This window comes from Lepidochelys olivacea, assembly GCF_965140295.1.
Source record: "Lepidochelys olivacea isolate rLepOli2 genome assembly, chromosome: 6".
NCBI lineage: Eukaryota > Metazoa > Chordata > Testudines > Cheloniidae > Lepidochelys > Lepidochelys olivacea.
The window spans coordinates 91,232,715-91,247,170 of record NC_140416.1 but is presented as its reverse complement, the minus strand read 5'-3'; the positions used below and the strand labels follow the sequence as shown (position 1 = coordinate 91,247,170).

Genomic DNA, 14,456 nt, shown 5'->3' with positions numbered 1-14,456 from the left:
CAACTCCAGCTACATGAATAGTGTAGCTGAAGTCGACGTACTTAGATCTACTTACCCTGGTGTCTTCACTGCAGTAAGTCGACAGCTGACGCTCTCCTGTTGACTCCGCTTGCACTTCTCGTTCCGGTGAAGTACCGGAGTCGCCGGGAGAGCGCTCAGCAATTGATTTATTGCATCTAGACGTGATAAATCGACTGGATCGATCGCTGCCTGCCAATCTGGCTGGTAGTGTAGACAAGCCCATAGACACCACATAAGATATTTTTTTCCTACCTCAAACAGATTACTGACCAGCGCCCTGATCTTGAAAGCACTAACATACATGAGTGATATTATGCAGATGAGTAGTTTGGACTGCTTCCCTGTGTTATAAATGACTCAAGTGCAAAATTGTTTGCAGTTGAAAAATTTATAGAAATTAATCACTAAAACTATAATTAAAAAGAATACTTATTCGCATTTTAATTATTTTAATACTGATTTTACAGTTACACTCCTCCCCCAGGTGTAATGTAGAGTCGCCGTCAGGATCAGGTCTTGCTGAGGATACTGTTCTTACACGTCTCCTCTCATGAATGGCCCTTTAAGCAATGGGTGTGGCCTGAGCCTCAGTGGGGCTTCCGTCGCGGATAGTGGCGCCTCATGCAAGCCCTAGCGGAGCAAGCGCAAGGACTTTTGGGAGTTGTAGTCCACTGAACCTTCTCCTATGATGGCGGCGTCGGAGCCTGAGGACTACATGTCCCACAGTGCTATGCGTCGGGGGCCCTGGCGCCTGAGATGCCGCTCTCTCTCCCTGTGGCAAGGCGGCTAGTTCAAGTTGCCATAGCGGCGAGGTGGGGAGGAAGCTGCGCAGAGTTGGGCGGTTGGAGCCGGCGGGGTGGGGGTGCCCTGATGCTGAGGTCTCTCGCGAGGTGAGGAGGGGGCTCGGCCCCCGTTAGGGGCATGTTGGGCCTGGGTGGCTCTGGAGTAGGACGCGGGGCCGAGTGGTCGGAGCCCAGGGGGGGCTACTGGCGACCACTGTAGGGGCTGGGCCCCGGGAGGGCCTGCGGGGCAGTGCATGGGGGCGATGGCTGTCCGGTGGGGGGCTCTGTGGTGCCTGGAGGGCACTGCCGCCGCTGTGGGGCCGGTGGGACTGTGGGGTGAAGGGGCTGTGCAGCTTGTACAGCTTGTACAAATAGCCCAACTTGATTGTCATGCACATTGTGTAAAGAGTTGTCACTTTGGATGGGCTATCACCAGCAGGAGAGTGAGTTTGTGTGTGGGGGGGTGGAGGGTGAGAAAACCTGGATTTGTGCTGGAAATGGCCCACCTGATGATCACTTTAGATAAGCTATTACCAGCAGGACAGTGGGGTGGGAGGAGGTATTGTTTCATATTCTCTGTGTATATATAAAGTCTGCTGCAGTTTCCACGGTATGCATCCGATGAAGTGAGCTGTAGCTCATGAAAGCTTATGCTCAAATAAATTGGTTAGTCTCTAAGGTGCCACAAGTACTCCTTTTCTTTTTGCGAATACAGACTAACACGGCTGTTACTCTGAAACCTGTACAGAAGAGTGGTACTGCAGTGTTGTGTTTAGAAAGCTGGCCTTGAGCTAGACAGAGGAAACCACAGTTGCCAACTTTCACGTGGTAAATAAGCACCCTGATTTACAATAAGCCAAAAATAAAGCCAATCCCATTTCAAAACAAGGCCAAAACAAGCCAGTCCCTAAAGAACCTCAACCCTCTATGTGACTAGATCTCTCCGGCATGCAGTCTGAGACTGTGGTGGGCCCGCTGTGCACCCCTGCTTGTGCGTCCTGGCCCCTGCTTGCCAGGAGCTGATTTAAAAAAAAAAAATACAAGCCAAAAACTAGCTAATAATCAACTCATAAACCAAAAACCATCCCAATTTCTGCATTTTTTTTCATGGATTTGGCATGCCTGGAGGAAACCTGCTACCCTGGCGTCAAAAGGTGGTGTAGCAGTGTCTGTGTGTTGCGTAATGGAATGAAACTGGGAGAACCCAAACTCTAAGTGTTGACAACAAACTTAGCCTTGGTCAGAGCACACAAATGATAGTATCATCCACTTCTTTGCCCCAACTAAGAGTTTACAATCTCCACAGGAGACAGGAAACCTGAGGATTCCAGAGCTGGGGATTACCTAATTGGTAGGAGCTGGGAGTCCCGGGAATTTCCCTGCTTCACGGCAGACTTCCAAGCCTGACCTGGGCAAGTCACTTAGCTTGTCTGTGCCTGGGTTCCGCATCTGTAGAAATGGGGATGATACTTCCTAATCTCACAGGGGTGTTGTGAGATTAATTACATTAAATATTGTGAAGTGCTTTGAGATCTCGTGATGAAAAGTGCTATATAAGAACCTGATATTATCATTGTTGCTATTAAATGTTATCAATATACTTGTTTCTTGAGGGAATTTGTAGGGTTTCTAAGTGGCACTTGAAACATAGCTACCTCGCATTGTAGTGTAGTGTGGGAATGTGCTCTCTCAGAATAACAATAAAATGTAGTAATCTCGGGTCTCTGCCTTGAAACATGACAAAATGACAGTGAAATGTGGCATTGTCAGGGTGATGGTTCATGCTAATATCCTACCTCCCTGCTTTGAAATTTGTTTCAATATTTGTGAATAAGATAAGGGCTTGAGTGTGTAACCTTGTCAAAAAAGGAACAATACTGATAATACAGTACTGGGGTCTGTTCCACATCAGGGTCAGTCTTAAAACCTGCAGGGACTTCAAACAAGACTAGAGTAGTAAACTGTCAAATGGGGGTGTGTGTATGTGTGTGTGTGTCTAGCTTCAAGAAACATCTCCTTGGCAAATATCTCTTCTGGCTTTCATCCTGTTTCAGCATATATTTGTACTTTTAATTACCTTGTATTTTATTTTTCTAAGAATTTCTCCTCATTAGGAGTTGAAATTAAAGACTATCATAACCATATTAAAAATCAGGATGTCAGTTATACAAACACTGAATCTCTCTTAAGCATGAAAGTGCTTGCACTTCCTCTTAGCATGCTTATCTGAATAAAGAGGAAGCTTGAAAGCTATATGAAAATCTAGTAGAAAATTGTTTGTCAGTTGAAATGTTCTCATTCAGTCCTTTTTTGTTTATTTAACACTTTATTTACTAGCCTCCTTTCAGCACTGCAGCCACTGCATTTTTTGAGCAAAACCTTGTGTTGAACAGTTAAAAATAAACCCCTTAACCTTCTATGTGGTAAATCTTCATTTCCTTTGTGCTACTTCTAGGGTTGTTTCTTTTTTCTTGACCTCATTTGGTGGAGACATTTCTTGGAACTTTATATTGTTTTTAGCAAATCAACTTCAGTGCTGTTCAGCATTACTTTTATTTCAGTGTTTAAAAAGGTCAGTAAAAATAACTGTGATCAGAACCATGCTTTTGGAAAAAGCTTCTGTGCCAGTTTAAATATCTGAGTCAAAGAACCCAAAGGTGCCTGTCTTGGGACACTTAGGCAAAGTATGATTTCTGCTCCACACTGTCTGAGTCTCTCCTCCCTTCCCACTCAAGAAGGTACATTGCAAGAGGAAAGTCAGCTGCTATAAGGACTGGCAGGAATCAGGGCACCAAATGTTACTTTTTGTTTAGAAACAATCTTGCTTATAGAAGTTAGAGGTAGAAAAGCTCTTATTTCGAAATTAAAAATTATGCGCACAATATTTTAAAATTATGCAAAATTCTGCATATTTTATTTACCAAAATAATTGAAACTGGCACGATTATATTGTGGTGTTTTGATAATTTATTTCAAAATACCTGTCAGCAAATATGTCTCTAACAATATAGACAACAAACAAGATTCAGGATCTGGTTTTTTGACAAATAGATTCCCTACTAGGCATATTAATACAAAATTTTGAGTAACAATTCATTTAAACTACAATACAGAAATGTAAGCCCTCATGTAAGCCCTGGCTGGGATGATTTAGTTGGGGATTGGTCCTGCTTTGAACAGGGGGTTGGACTAGATGACCTCCCGAGGTCCCTTCCAACCCGGATATTCTATGATCCCTCAGAAGCAGTGCAAAGGCGTGGAGGAGTCAGGGGGTAATGGAGGACCTGAGGGAGAGTGAAGTAATTGTTGGGAGTGAATCTGGTGGTTTGTTGGGTGTGCGTGGGAGAAGTGTGGAAAAGGGGTGTTTTTTAGGGGAAAGGGATTGTTAGGCAGCTGACCTTCTCTGACCTCTAGCCTCTCCCATTCAGTCAAGCACATCTGCACCTATCATCATGTGTCCCTGCATCCCCCTTCTGTCCCATCCCCATGTGTCCTTGCACCCCGACTCAGCCACCCCTCACCCCCATTCTCATGTGGTCCAGCACCACAACTGAGCCACCCTTTGCCCCACCCCATCCCCACATGGCCCTGCACCCCCACTCCCATTTAGCCCTGCCCCAGTCTATCTGCCCCACTAGCCCTTGTGAACTCGGGTCTTTGACACCCCCACCTCCCAGCAGAACTGTGTGCCCCATTCTGTCTGTGTCCTCCCTCTTCCCCCCCACCCCATGCCTCCTCACTTGGCCGCATGGGCAGGGCACTGTGAGGAACGCACCCTCTCCTCTTCCCTATCACTGGCTGCTACTGCCGGTGAACAGGCTGCTCTCTGTTCTGGTGCCACAGCAGCCCCTGGGTGGTGAAAGGTGTAACTTCAGTGCCTCTCCGGCAGAATATATTTTCTACAGAGGGGGAAAAAAATCCGCTGGGGACATGAATTCTGCACTTGTGAAATGGTGCAGAATTCCCACAGGGGTAAGATCTATGAGAGCATACAGTCCATCTCCCTGCTAATACAATGATCGCTCCCTTTTAGTACACTTTTTAGTATTTTGTCCTGCCTCATTTTAAATATTTCAAATTATTGAACTTTTTCCTGTAGCTAGGGAAGCGTGATGTGATTATTCCCTGAGTGCTGACTCCTGACCATAGTCGGGATTCTTTGTCTTTAGCTCAGCGGTGCCCAAACCTTTCCTGTTGCACCCCATCTCCCCTTACAGTAATGAAATCTGTCCACATTCCCCCCCCCCCTTCCCATTACTGAGCAGTCAAGGCTTCCTCAACTTGGGGTGACGGTGGAGCTGGGGGCAGAACTGGGGATGGGGGAGGAGCTGTGGCTGGGTCCAGACCTGGTCTGGGGGTGCAGCTGGGTGCGAAGCGGAGCTGCAGCTGGGCTCAAAACAGGGCTGGGTGGCACTCCCTCCCCACACTCTGTGGGAGCTGACCCGGGTCCTGCCATGTGCCCCCCCCCGAACATTCCTCAGTTTGGGGACCCCAGCTTTAGCTGCTATGTTGTTGATAAACTTAAAGCCTCCCCATAGGGATTGCCATACCAATGGCCTGTCTAGTTCAGGATCCCTTCTCAGATATCTGTCTGTACCAGATACTTCAGTGGAAAATGAAGGAAACATGAAGTGGGCAATTATGGAATAACCTGCCCATGAGGGAAGTTTCTTCCTTTCTCCATCATTTTAGATGTTGGCATATGCCTTGAAGTAAGAAGGCTTATATTCCTTACAAACTTTTTTTGACATTTCTATCTAATGTATCTGTGGATGTTCTCATTAGCCATATGACTATTCGGTTCTCCTTTTTTGAATTGCCTGATATGTTGTGGCAAGAAGTGCCATGCTGGTTTCTTCTACTTATTTAGGCCATGTCTATATGTACAGTGCTGCAGTGGAGCACATGTGGTGAGGATGCTCTGTGCCGACAGGAGCAGCATAAGCTATGTCGGTGTTAGAAGTTCTCCTGCAGATATAGAGCTGTGCACACAAACCCTTATGTCAGTGTAACGTATGTCGCTTGGGGGTGGAATATTCACGCTTCTGAATGACATACATTTTGCCATTGAGCTTCCACAAGTATGTGTACACCAGCAGGGTAATCAGACTCCTTGCTAATAGTGTAGTTATAGCCTAAATGAATACTGGAACATAGTTTCTCTTCATCCTCTCCCCACAGTCCCCCTTGAAGGAATGCTGTCAAATGACCTTTAAAATATTTTCTTATTTTCGCTTTGTCTCTTGATTCTTTCCAATCCACCCTGCCCTTAGATGTGCTTAAAATTAGATAGTTGCAAAGTTTTAGAAAAGTCATTTTCCCTAGTGCTGAAGATAAACAATCAGGGCTGCTATTATTTTTGGACCCAAGATATTGGAAATAATGTGGTGGTGGAGAAAGAAGGATGTGGGGCAAGAATTAGGCCCCAGTCCTACGATTGGATCTGCTAACTTGCACCTCTGCAGCCAGGAAAGCTCCACTTAGGTGAAAAGCTAATTTTTTTTGGTTATCTTATAGGATGTTTCTGTTCTGTGTAACAGTCCTTTTGAGCCAAATGGAAAACATGCTTATTTGATCTTGCATTCCCAAATAACATATAGCACTTCATCTTATGTACTAAAAATAATAAAGAAAACAATTCTAATCACATGCATCTCTTTCCCCTCTGGAGGGGAAGAGTGAATAAATTACATGTGGCAAACATGGATCAACTAGGATTTGTATTAAACAGGCAGCTGTCAGATAATGCTCTAAATTTTAGACCTGATCTTTTCACTCTTACCAGCAAGCCCCATCTATTTTTATCACTAGATGCAGAAAAAGCTTGGGGCAGAGTAAATTAGCAGTTCTTAAAAGATACTTTGGATACATTTGGCTTAGGCCCTAAATTTCAAAATTGGATTTCCATCTTATATTCCAAACCATATGCTGCTGTAAGAGTAAAAGGATATCAGAAAAATGCTACTCCTTTAGACGCACACACCAAGGATGCCCATTGTCTCCTCTTCTTTTTGCCAGATTAATGGAGTCATTCATTAAGTTGATAAGAAATAATCCTTGTATAAGGGGAATTACAAAAAGAAACAGGGAACACAAATTAGCCTTCTACAGATGATATTTGTTATGAATCTCTCTCACACTCTACTAGATCGGAAAGAGAAAACCTTAAAATTTGTCAGTGTCAGGATTTAGTATAAACTATGACAAGTGAGACCTCCTGGGTGTAGGTATGGGCTGTGATCTACTGAAAGATATAAAAGATAAATACGAACAGAAATGGGTAGCTACTTCAGTAAGATATCTGGCAATCCACATTTCTAACAGATGGCAAAACTTATGTGCTTTTGATTAAAAATATCAAAAGAGATCTGAAAAATCGGTCAAAATATGAATTGCAGCAGTTAAAGTGAATATTTTACTCTCAATTAACTTCCTTTTCCAAACATTCCTGGTTTTAGTCCCTGGGAATTTGCTTAAACCTGGATTTCTTATTTCCCCAAATGAATTTGCCACTAATTTAACAATCCATGATAAACAATCTACTTTATAGAGGCTGTGGCAAAAGGAAGGATTGGCTCTACCAAACATTAAACACTGTTATCAGGCCAGTCAGATCACAAACCTGATGTACTGGATAACACTGACTGGACCGACTCCTGGGGTATCAAGCATAATGCCCCTGAGGCCTGTCAAGGTTCCTTCACCACTCTGAACTCTAGGGTACAGATGTGGGGACCTGCATGAGAACCCCCTAAGCTTATTTTTACCAGCTTAGGTTAAAACTTCCCCAAGGTACAAACTATTTTACCTTTTGCCCTTGGACTTTATTGCTGCCACCACCAAGCGTCTAACAAATATATTACAGGGAAAGAGCCCGCTTGGAAACGTCTTTCCCCCCCAAAATCCTCCCAAACCCTACACCCCCTTTCCTGGGGAAGGCTTGGTAAAAATCCTCACCAATTTGCATAGGTGAACACAGACCCAAACCCTTGGATCTTAAGAACAATGAAGAAGCAATCAGGTTATTAAAAGAATTTTAATTGAAGAAAAAGTAAAAGAATCACCTCTGTAAAATCAGGATAGTAAATACCTTACAGGGTAATCAGATTCAAAACATAGAGAATCCCTCAAGGCAAAACCTTAAGTTACAAAAAGACAAAAAAAACAGAATATACATTCCATTCAGCACAACTTATTTTATCAGCCATTTAAACAGAACAGAATCTAACGCATATCTAACTAGATTACTTACTAAGTTCTAAGACTCCATTCCTTTTCTGTTCTTGGCAAAAAAAAAAGAACCACACAGACAGAGAGAACCTTTGTTTCTCCCCCCTCCAGCTTTGAAAGTATCTTGTCTCCTCATTGGTCAGGTGCCAGTGAGGTTATCCTAGCTTCTTAATCCTTTACAGGTGAAAGGGTTTTTCCTCTGGCCAGGAGGGATTTAAAGGTGTTTACCCTTCCCTTTATATTTATGACAGGGCCGGTTTTGTTCAACATCTTTATTAGTGATCTGGATGATGGGATGAATTGCACCCTCAGCAAGTTTGCAGATGACACTAAGCTGAGGGGAGACGTAGATATGCTGGAGGGTAGGGATAGGGTCCAGAGTGACCTAAACAAATTGGAGGATTGGGCCAAAAGAAATCTGATGAGGTTCAACAAGGACAAGTGCAGAGTCCTGCACTTAGGAAGGAAGAATCCCATGCACCGCTACAGGCTGGGGACCAACTGGCTAAGCAGCAGTTCCGTAGAAAAGGACCTGGGGATTACAGTGGACGAGAAGCTGGATATGAGTCAGTAGTGTGCCCTTGTTGCCAAGAAGGCTAACGGCATATTGGGCTGTATTAGGAGCATTGCCAGCAGATTGGGGGAAGTGATTATTCCCCTCTATTTGGCACTGGTGAGGCCACACTTGGAATATTGTGTCCAGTTTTGATCCCCTCACTACAGAAGGGATGTGGACAAATTGGAGAGAGTCCAGCGGAGGCAACGAAAATGATTAGGGGGCTGGGGCACATGACTTACGAGGAGAGGCTGAGGGAATTGGGCTTATTTAGTCTGCAGAAGAGAAGAGTGAGGGGGGATTTGATAGCAGCCTTCAACTACCTGAAGGAGGGTTCCAAAGAGGATAGAGCTCGGCTGTTCTCAGTGGTGGCATATGACAGAAAAAGAAGCAATGGTCTCAAGTTGCAGTGGGGGAGGTCTAGGTTGGATATTAGGAAACACTGTTTCGCCAGGAGGATGGTGAAGCACTGGAATGGGTTACCTAGGGGGGTGTTGGAATCTCCATCCTTAGAGGTTTTTAAGGTCCAGTTTGGCAAAGCCCTGGCTGGGATGATTTAGTTGGTGTTGGTCCTGCTTTGAGCAGGGGGTTGGACTAAATGACCTCCTGAGGTCTCTTCCAATCCAAATGGAATCCTCTTCAATGATGAATCATCTTCAATCATCTTCTATGATTCTATGAACACCAAACCCTAATCAGGACTGGCTAGAGATATAATGATGAGCTTGTTCTGCAATCAAAGTACAAACGATTCCCCTGGATAAAGAAATCCTATGGGCCAAAATCAGTATATAGCCACCCTTATATGAAAACAACAATAGAAACTTGGGGTAGCTTTCTAAATAATTTAAGCTCATACCCCTCATCTCTTGTAAGCTCAATAAAAACCTGGAAGTGTTAACATTTGGGAACTTACATAAAAATTCGGCCAACTGTTTAGAGACAATATATTTAGATCAACTGATGAAATACAACTAGCAAAAGATACCAACATTCTAGTGTCTAAATACCTACAATTGAGACTTTTCAACCCATCCCTATGAAAAAGCAAACCTAAGCAGAAAATTGATGCAATTTGAAAAACTACTCACTACCTCCACAAAACACAAAGGTTTACTCCCCATTCTGTACAAAGTAATCTCTGGTTTCAGAGTAACAGCCGTGTTAGTCTGTATCCGCAAAAAGAACAGGAGTACTTGTGGCACCTTAGAGACTAACAAATTTATAAGAGCATAAGCTTTGGTGAGCTACAGCTCACTTCATCGGATGCATAGAATGGAACATATAGTAAGATATACAGATAAGTTGGAGGTTACCATACGAACTGTGAGTGGCTAATTAGTTAAGATGAGCTATTATCAGCAGGAGAAAAAAAACTTCTGTAGTGATAATCAAGATGGCCCATTTAGACAGCTGACAAGAAGGTGTGAGGATACTTAAGGAAATAGATTCAATATGTGTAATGACCCAGCCACTCCCAGTCTCTATTCAAACCCAAGTTAATGGTATTTTACATATTAATTCAAGCTCAGGAGTTTCTCATTGGAGTCTGTTTTTGAAGCTTTTCTGTTGCAAAATTGCCACCCTTAAATCTTTTACTGAGTGGCCACAGAGGTTGAAGTGTTCTCCTACCGGTTTTTGAACGTTATGATTCCTGATGTCAGATTTGTGTCCATTTATTCTTTTGCGTGGAGACTGTCCAGTTTGGCCAATGTAGATGGCAGAGGGGCATTGCTGGCACATGATGACATATATCACATTGGTGGATGTGCAGGTGAACGAGCCCTTGATGGCGTGGCTAATGTGATTAGGTCCTATGATGGTGTCACTTGAATAAATATGTGAACAGAGTTGGCATCGGGCTTTGTTGTAGTCTCTGTTACTTACTAGAAACAACTATGTTCATGAAAAGAAGAAAAATTGCTGTAGGAATAGACACCAAAACCGAGGAATGGGAGAACATATGAAGCAATGGTCCATAATGAACACATTAACAAAATAAAACCATGTTACCATTTTTTATCAATGGTACCTAGCGTCTCTTTAAATTAAATGAATTTATGGTGCAGGGATGGGTAATTGCTGTAGAAAATGTAATGAAATGGAAGGATTTTTCTATATATGGTGGAAATGCCCCCAAAGTAAGACATTTTAAAATGCAATTGGAGGCAACATAAAGGAGATAACAGGGTGTCAGCTATCAGATAACCCCTTAGTATTTTTATTAAATTGCCCTGAAAACTCTACATCTTACAAAAGCAATGGAGAATTGATCATTTATGTACTAGTTCCTGCTTTAATTACTATAGCAAGGTGATGGAAGAAGAGTGACTCTGCTAAATCTATTAATGGGGATCAAAAAATCTGGGAAATGCTGGTAATAGAAGAATTAACTTAGTTTTTACAGGGCAGAAGGAAGAAAAGAGAACTACTTAGAAACCTGCCAGAATTTTTTGGAGTTTGCTGGAAGAGGGCATTGCCTGCCACCAAACCTGATGGTTTGAGAAGTTTTTTTGACTACTAAGGAAGGGGAAAAACCCTTTCAAACATAGTAAAAGTTAAACTCAAAATAAAGGCATTAAAATAGGAAGAAGGAGAAAAGCTTAATATTGTGTAGAGTTTTGATAGGACAACTGATAAATAGACATCTCAATGTCTGAAAAACAGAAGTTTGGACCTAAATATGAGATGAAAGACTTTAATTGACACTATAAAATGAAAATACAAAAGAGGAAGATGAAGAGTAGAAAAGCATCAACCAATGTATGGGATCAATATCACAAAGTTGAAGAAAATGACTAGTAGCAGGTTTTGTCAGTACAACTTTACAGATTTCTGTAGGCCAATTAAAAACTGCAATACGTGTGTGTATAATACAGTTTACCTCTTAAAATTTGTTTTACAATTTAATAAGATTTGTTATAAAAGAATGGATCTATTAATAAAATAAAAAAGAGAAGAGATTATATGTGGTAGATATAAGCTGTTATGAATTTATATTCTGTAAAATTTTACCATATTTGAATACAGTTGTGAAAAATCAAGTTTGCTGAAACAATACTGACCATGACTTTGTGATCAGTGTAGACTAGGAAATCTTTTTGAGCACTGTGTCAATTAATTGTGATCAAATCCTAAAATTTAATGTTGAATGTGATTTTGTTCTCGTGTATACTAATTGCAAAATTGTGATTAGTATAGTTTTGGTGTTAACAGTTTTCAAACAGTGAAATTTTTGTCGCAGTATGTTTATCCTTCTTTGGAAGGTGCTCAGATACTATGGTAATGGATGTGGTGTATAAAAGCCAAAATAGCACGGGGATTAGTCAATGAATTTTTTCTTCACCTACCAGAGGCAGAGATCGGATTGCCTTGTGACTTTCAGGCTGCATGAAATTGTGGCTCCTCAGGTGGTCATTTGTATTACTTATGACTAACACCAGTCCTGTAAGCAAAGCTATTAATGTGCAGTGCGGTAATTGTAGTATGTGCAGTCTTGATCCTACACCAGTTGATATCAATAGAATAAGATTGAGCCCTGTGTAAGATCTACTTAATTTACAGGATTTGCAGGAAATAACATCGTATGAGCAGATTTTTAAAAATACCTTTCTGCAAAAATTATTTGTGGGTTTTTACTCAGACTACTTTGGGTGGAATCCAGGGCTTAAAGACTATACACCTTTTAAGGTAAGTATATTTTCCAGGTTAACTTGACACATGCAGTATCTCTTGGTTAACTGTGTGCACACACTGGACAGACTTGCATTCAGCTGTCTTGAAGGCTTGTTATGAAGCTTACAGTGATTAGAGATTTGTTTTTAAATATATTATATGGTAGTGACCATAACCTACTCAGAAGAGACTAACCTTTCATGGTGGGAGAGAATTCATTCTTGTTGCTTTCTCCATCTAAGCCTCAACAGTATTGTGACCACTGTGCTACATGTTATAGATCATGCTAAGATTTTATCATGGTTACTTTTAGAAAAAGTCATGAACAGGTCATGGGCAATAAACAAAAATTCATGGAGTCTGTGACCTGTCTGTTACTTTGCTAAAAATAACCAGAGGGCAGGGTTAGATGGGGGAAAGAATGGAGTCCCATGGAGGGGGGGCCTAAGAGGCCGAGCCCCCTGCCGTGGTGAGGGACGCAGCCCATACTTCAGTGGCTGCAGAGGGGCACGCGGCCACGGGGGGCACATAGCCCCCACTTCAAAGCTGGCCCAGCTTCGTGACATGGGTTCGCGGCCCTGACTGTAGCAGGGCAGGGGCACACGGCTCTGGGAAGCCAGAAAGGGGGCGCATGGCTCCCGGTGCAGCCACTGGGCTGAGGTGCGTGACCCCAGCTGCAGCCCCTGGTGGAAGCCACGGGCTGGGGCGCATGACCCTGGCTAAAGCCCTCGGCAAGCCTGGGATGCTGTTGGGCTGGGGCGTATGGCCCCTGCCAAATCTCCATCAAGCCCAGGACTCGGGACACTGTGGGGCTGGGTTATGTGGCCCTGGCTGCAGTTCCCGCCAAGCCTGTGGGGCTGGGGCGCACGGACCCTGCCAATCCTGGGACATGGTGGGGCTGGGGTGCGCGGCCCCGGCTGCAGCCTGTAGTGGAAGTTGCGGGGCTGAGGCACAGGGCCCCAGCTGCAGCCCCTGCCAAGCCTGCGGGGAAGGGGTGCATGGACCCTGCCAAGCCCGGCATGCTGCGGGGCTAGGGCGCATGGACCTGGCTACAGCCCCTGGCAGAAGCCGTGGGGCTGAGGCTCAGGGCCCCAGCTGCAGTCCTCACCAAGGCTGGGAAGCCATGGGGCTGAGGCACACAGGCCTGGCGGCAGTGCCCAGCGGAAGCCACAGTTCTGGGGTTGAGGGGTCCTGGTTCCAGCCAGCCCCAGCAGGGCAGGGGCACACAGACCTGCCTCCTCCTCATGAAGCCCCAGAAGTCACGGAGGTCCAATAACGTCACGGAATCCGTGACTGCCCTGACCTCTGTGACTAAATCGTAGCCTTAGTTATAGATTTTTTTTATGTGCCTTTAATTTATTGATATCAGGTATTGCTTTAAGTCTCTTTTTTTCCTTTTTTCCCTCCATCACACTAGGTTCTTCCCTTGACCCTCTGTTTTTGGTACTGTATTTTTTGCACTTTTTTGCTTCCGGTTATGCCTGCAGATTGCTTCCAAGCATTGAACAGTGGTGAAGGGCTAAGAAGGCACACTTGATTTTTTTCCCAGCAACACTGAGGAAGTATGTCTATTCGCATCCGGAGATGGGCTACTTAATTTTTTGTGCCTCAGTTTCCCCACCTGTAAAATCATCATGGCTATCTTGCTTGGCTTAATTACTGTTTTTAAAGTGCTTTGACGTGCTTGGATGAAAGATGCTGTGGAAGTACAGTGTGTTATCAGTCTCCTCCAAAAGATGTTTAGTTTTCACTGTACTTGGAAGAAGAAGAATCCTTCATGTGCCTCTTGCTTAGCAAAATATGGTCGTACTGGGCCAGCCTTGTAAAATGACTTTTGTCGTTAATAGTGACCTTAAGAGTATTAAGTACAGAAGAATCCCTTTAAAGCCAAAATCAACAAAATTATTTAATTGACGTAATTAGTTTGGAGCTGTTTGTTAGTTGGAGATAGAAAGTCACAGCATTCAAAGACCCTAAGGGTATCTCTACAGTGCAATTAATAAGCTGTGACTGGCCCGTGTCAGCTGACTCAGGCTTCTGGGATTTGGGCTAAAGGGCTGTTTAATTGCAGTGTAGACATTCAGGCTCACATAAATACATTTTGCAAGCTGGATCTGGCCCATGGGCCAAATATTTGTTTGAAATCCCTGTCATAAGTGGCTAGAATGGCTCTTTTCAGGGAAAGATCTTTG

At 43.5% G+C, this 14,456-nt stretch overlaps 1 protein-coding gene across 1 annotated transcript in view; it reads left to right on the top strand.

Moving 5' to 3' along the window:
• The first annotated feature begins 771 nt into the window (after positions 1-771).
• CEP128 (centrosomal protein 128) overlaps positions 772-14,456 on the top strand; it is a 447,165-nt gene continuing 433,480 nt past the window's right edge. Inside the window, exon 1 of the mRNA XM_084632372.1 lies at positions 772-911. The gene's annotated coding sequence lies outside the window, so the exon portion shown is untranslated. The remainder of the gene's footprint in view (positions 912-14,456) is intronic.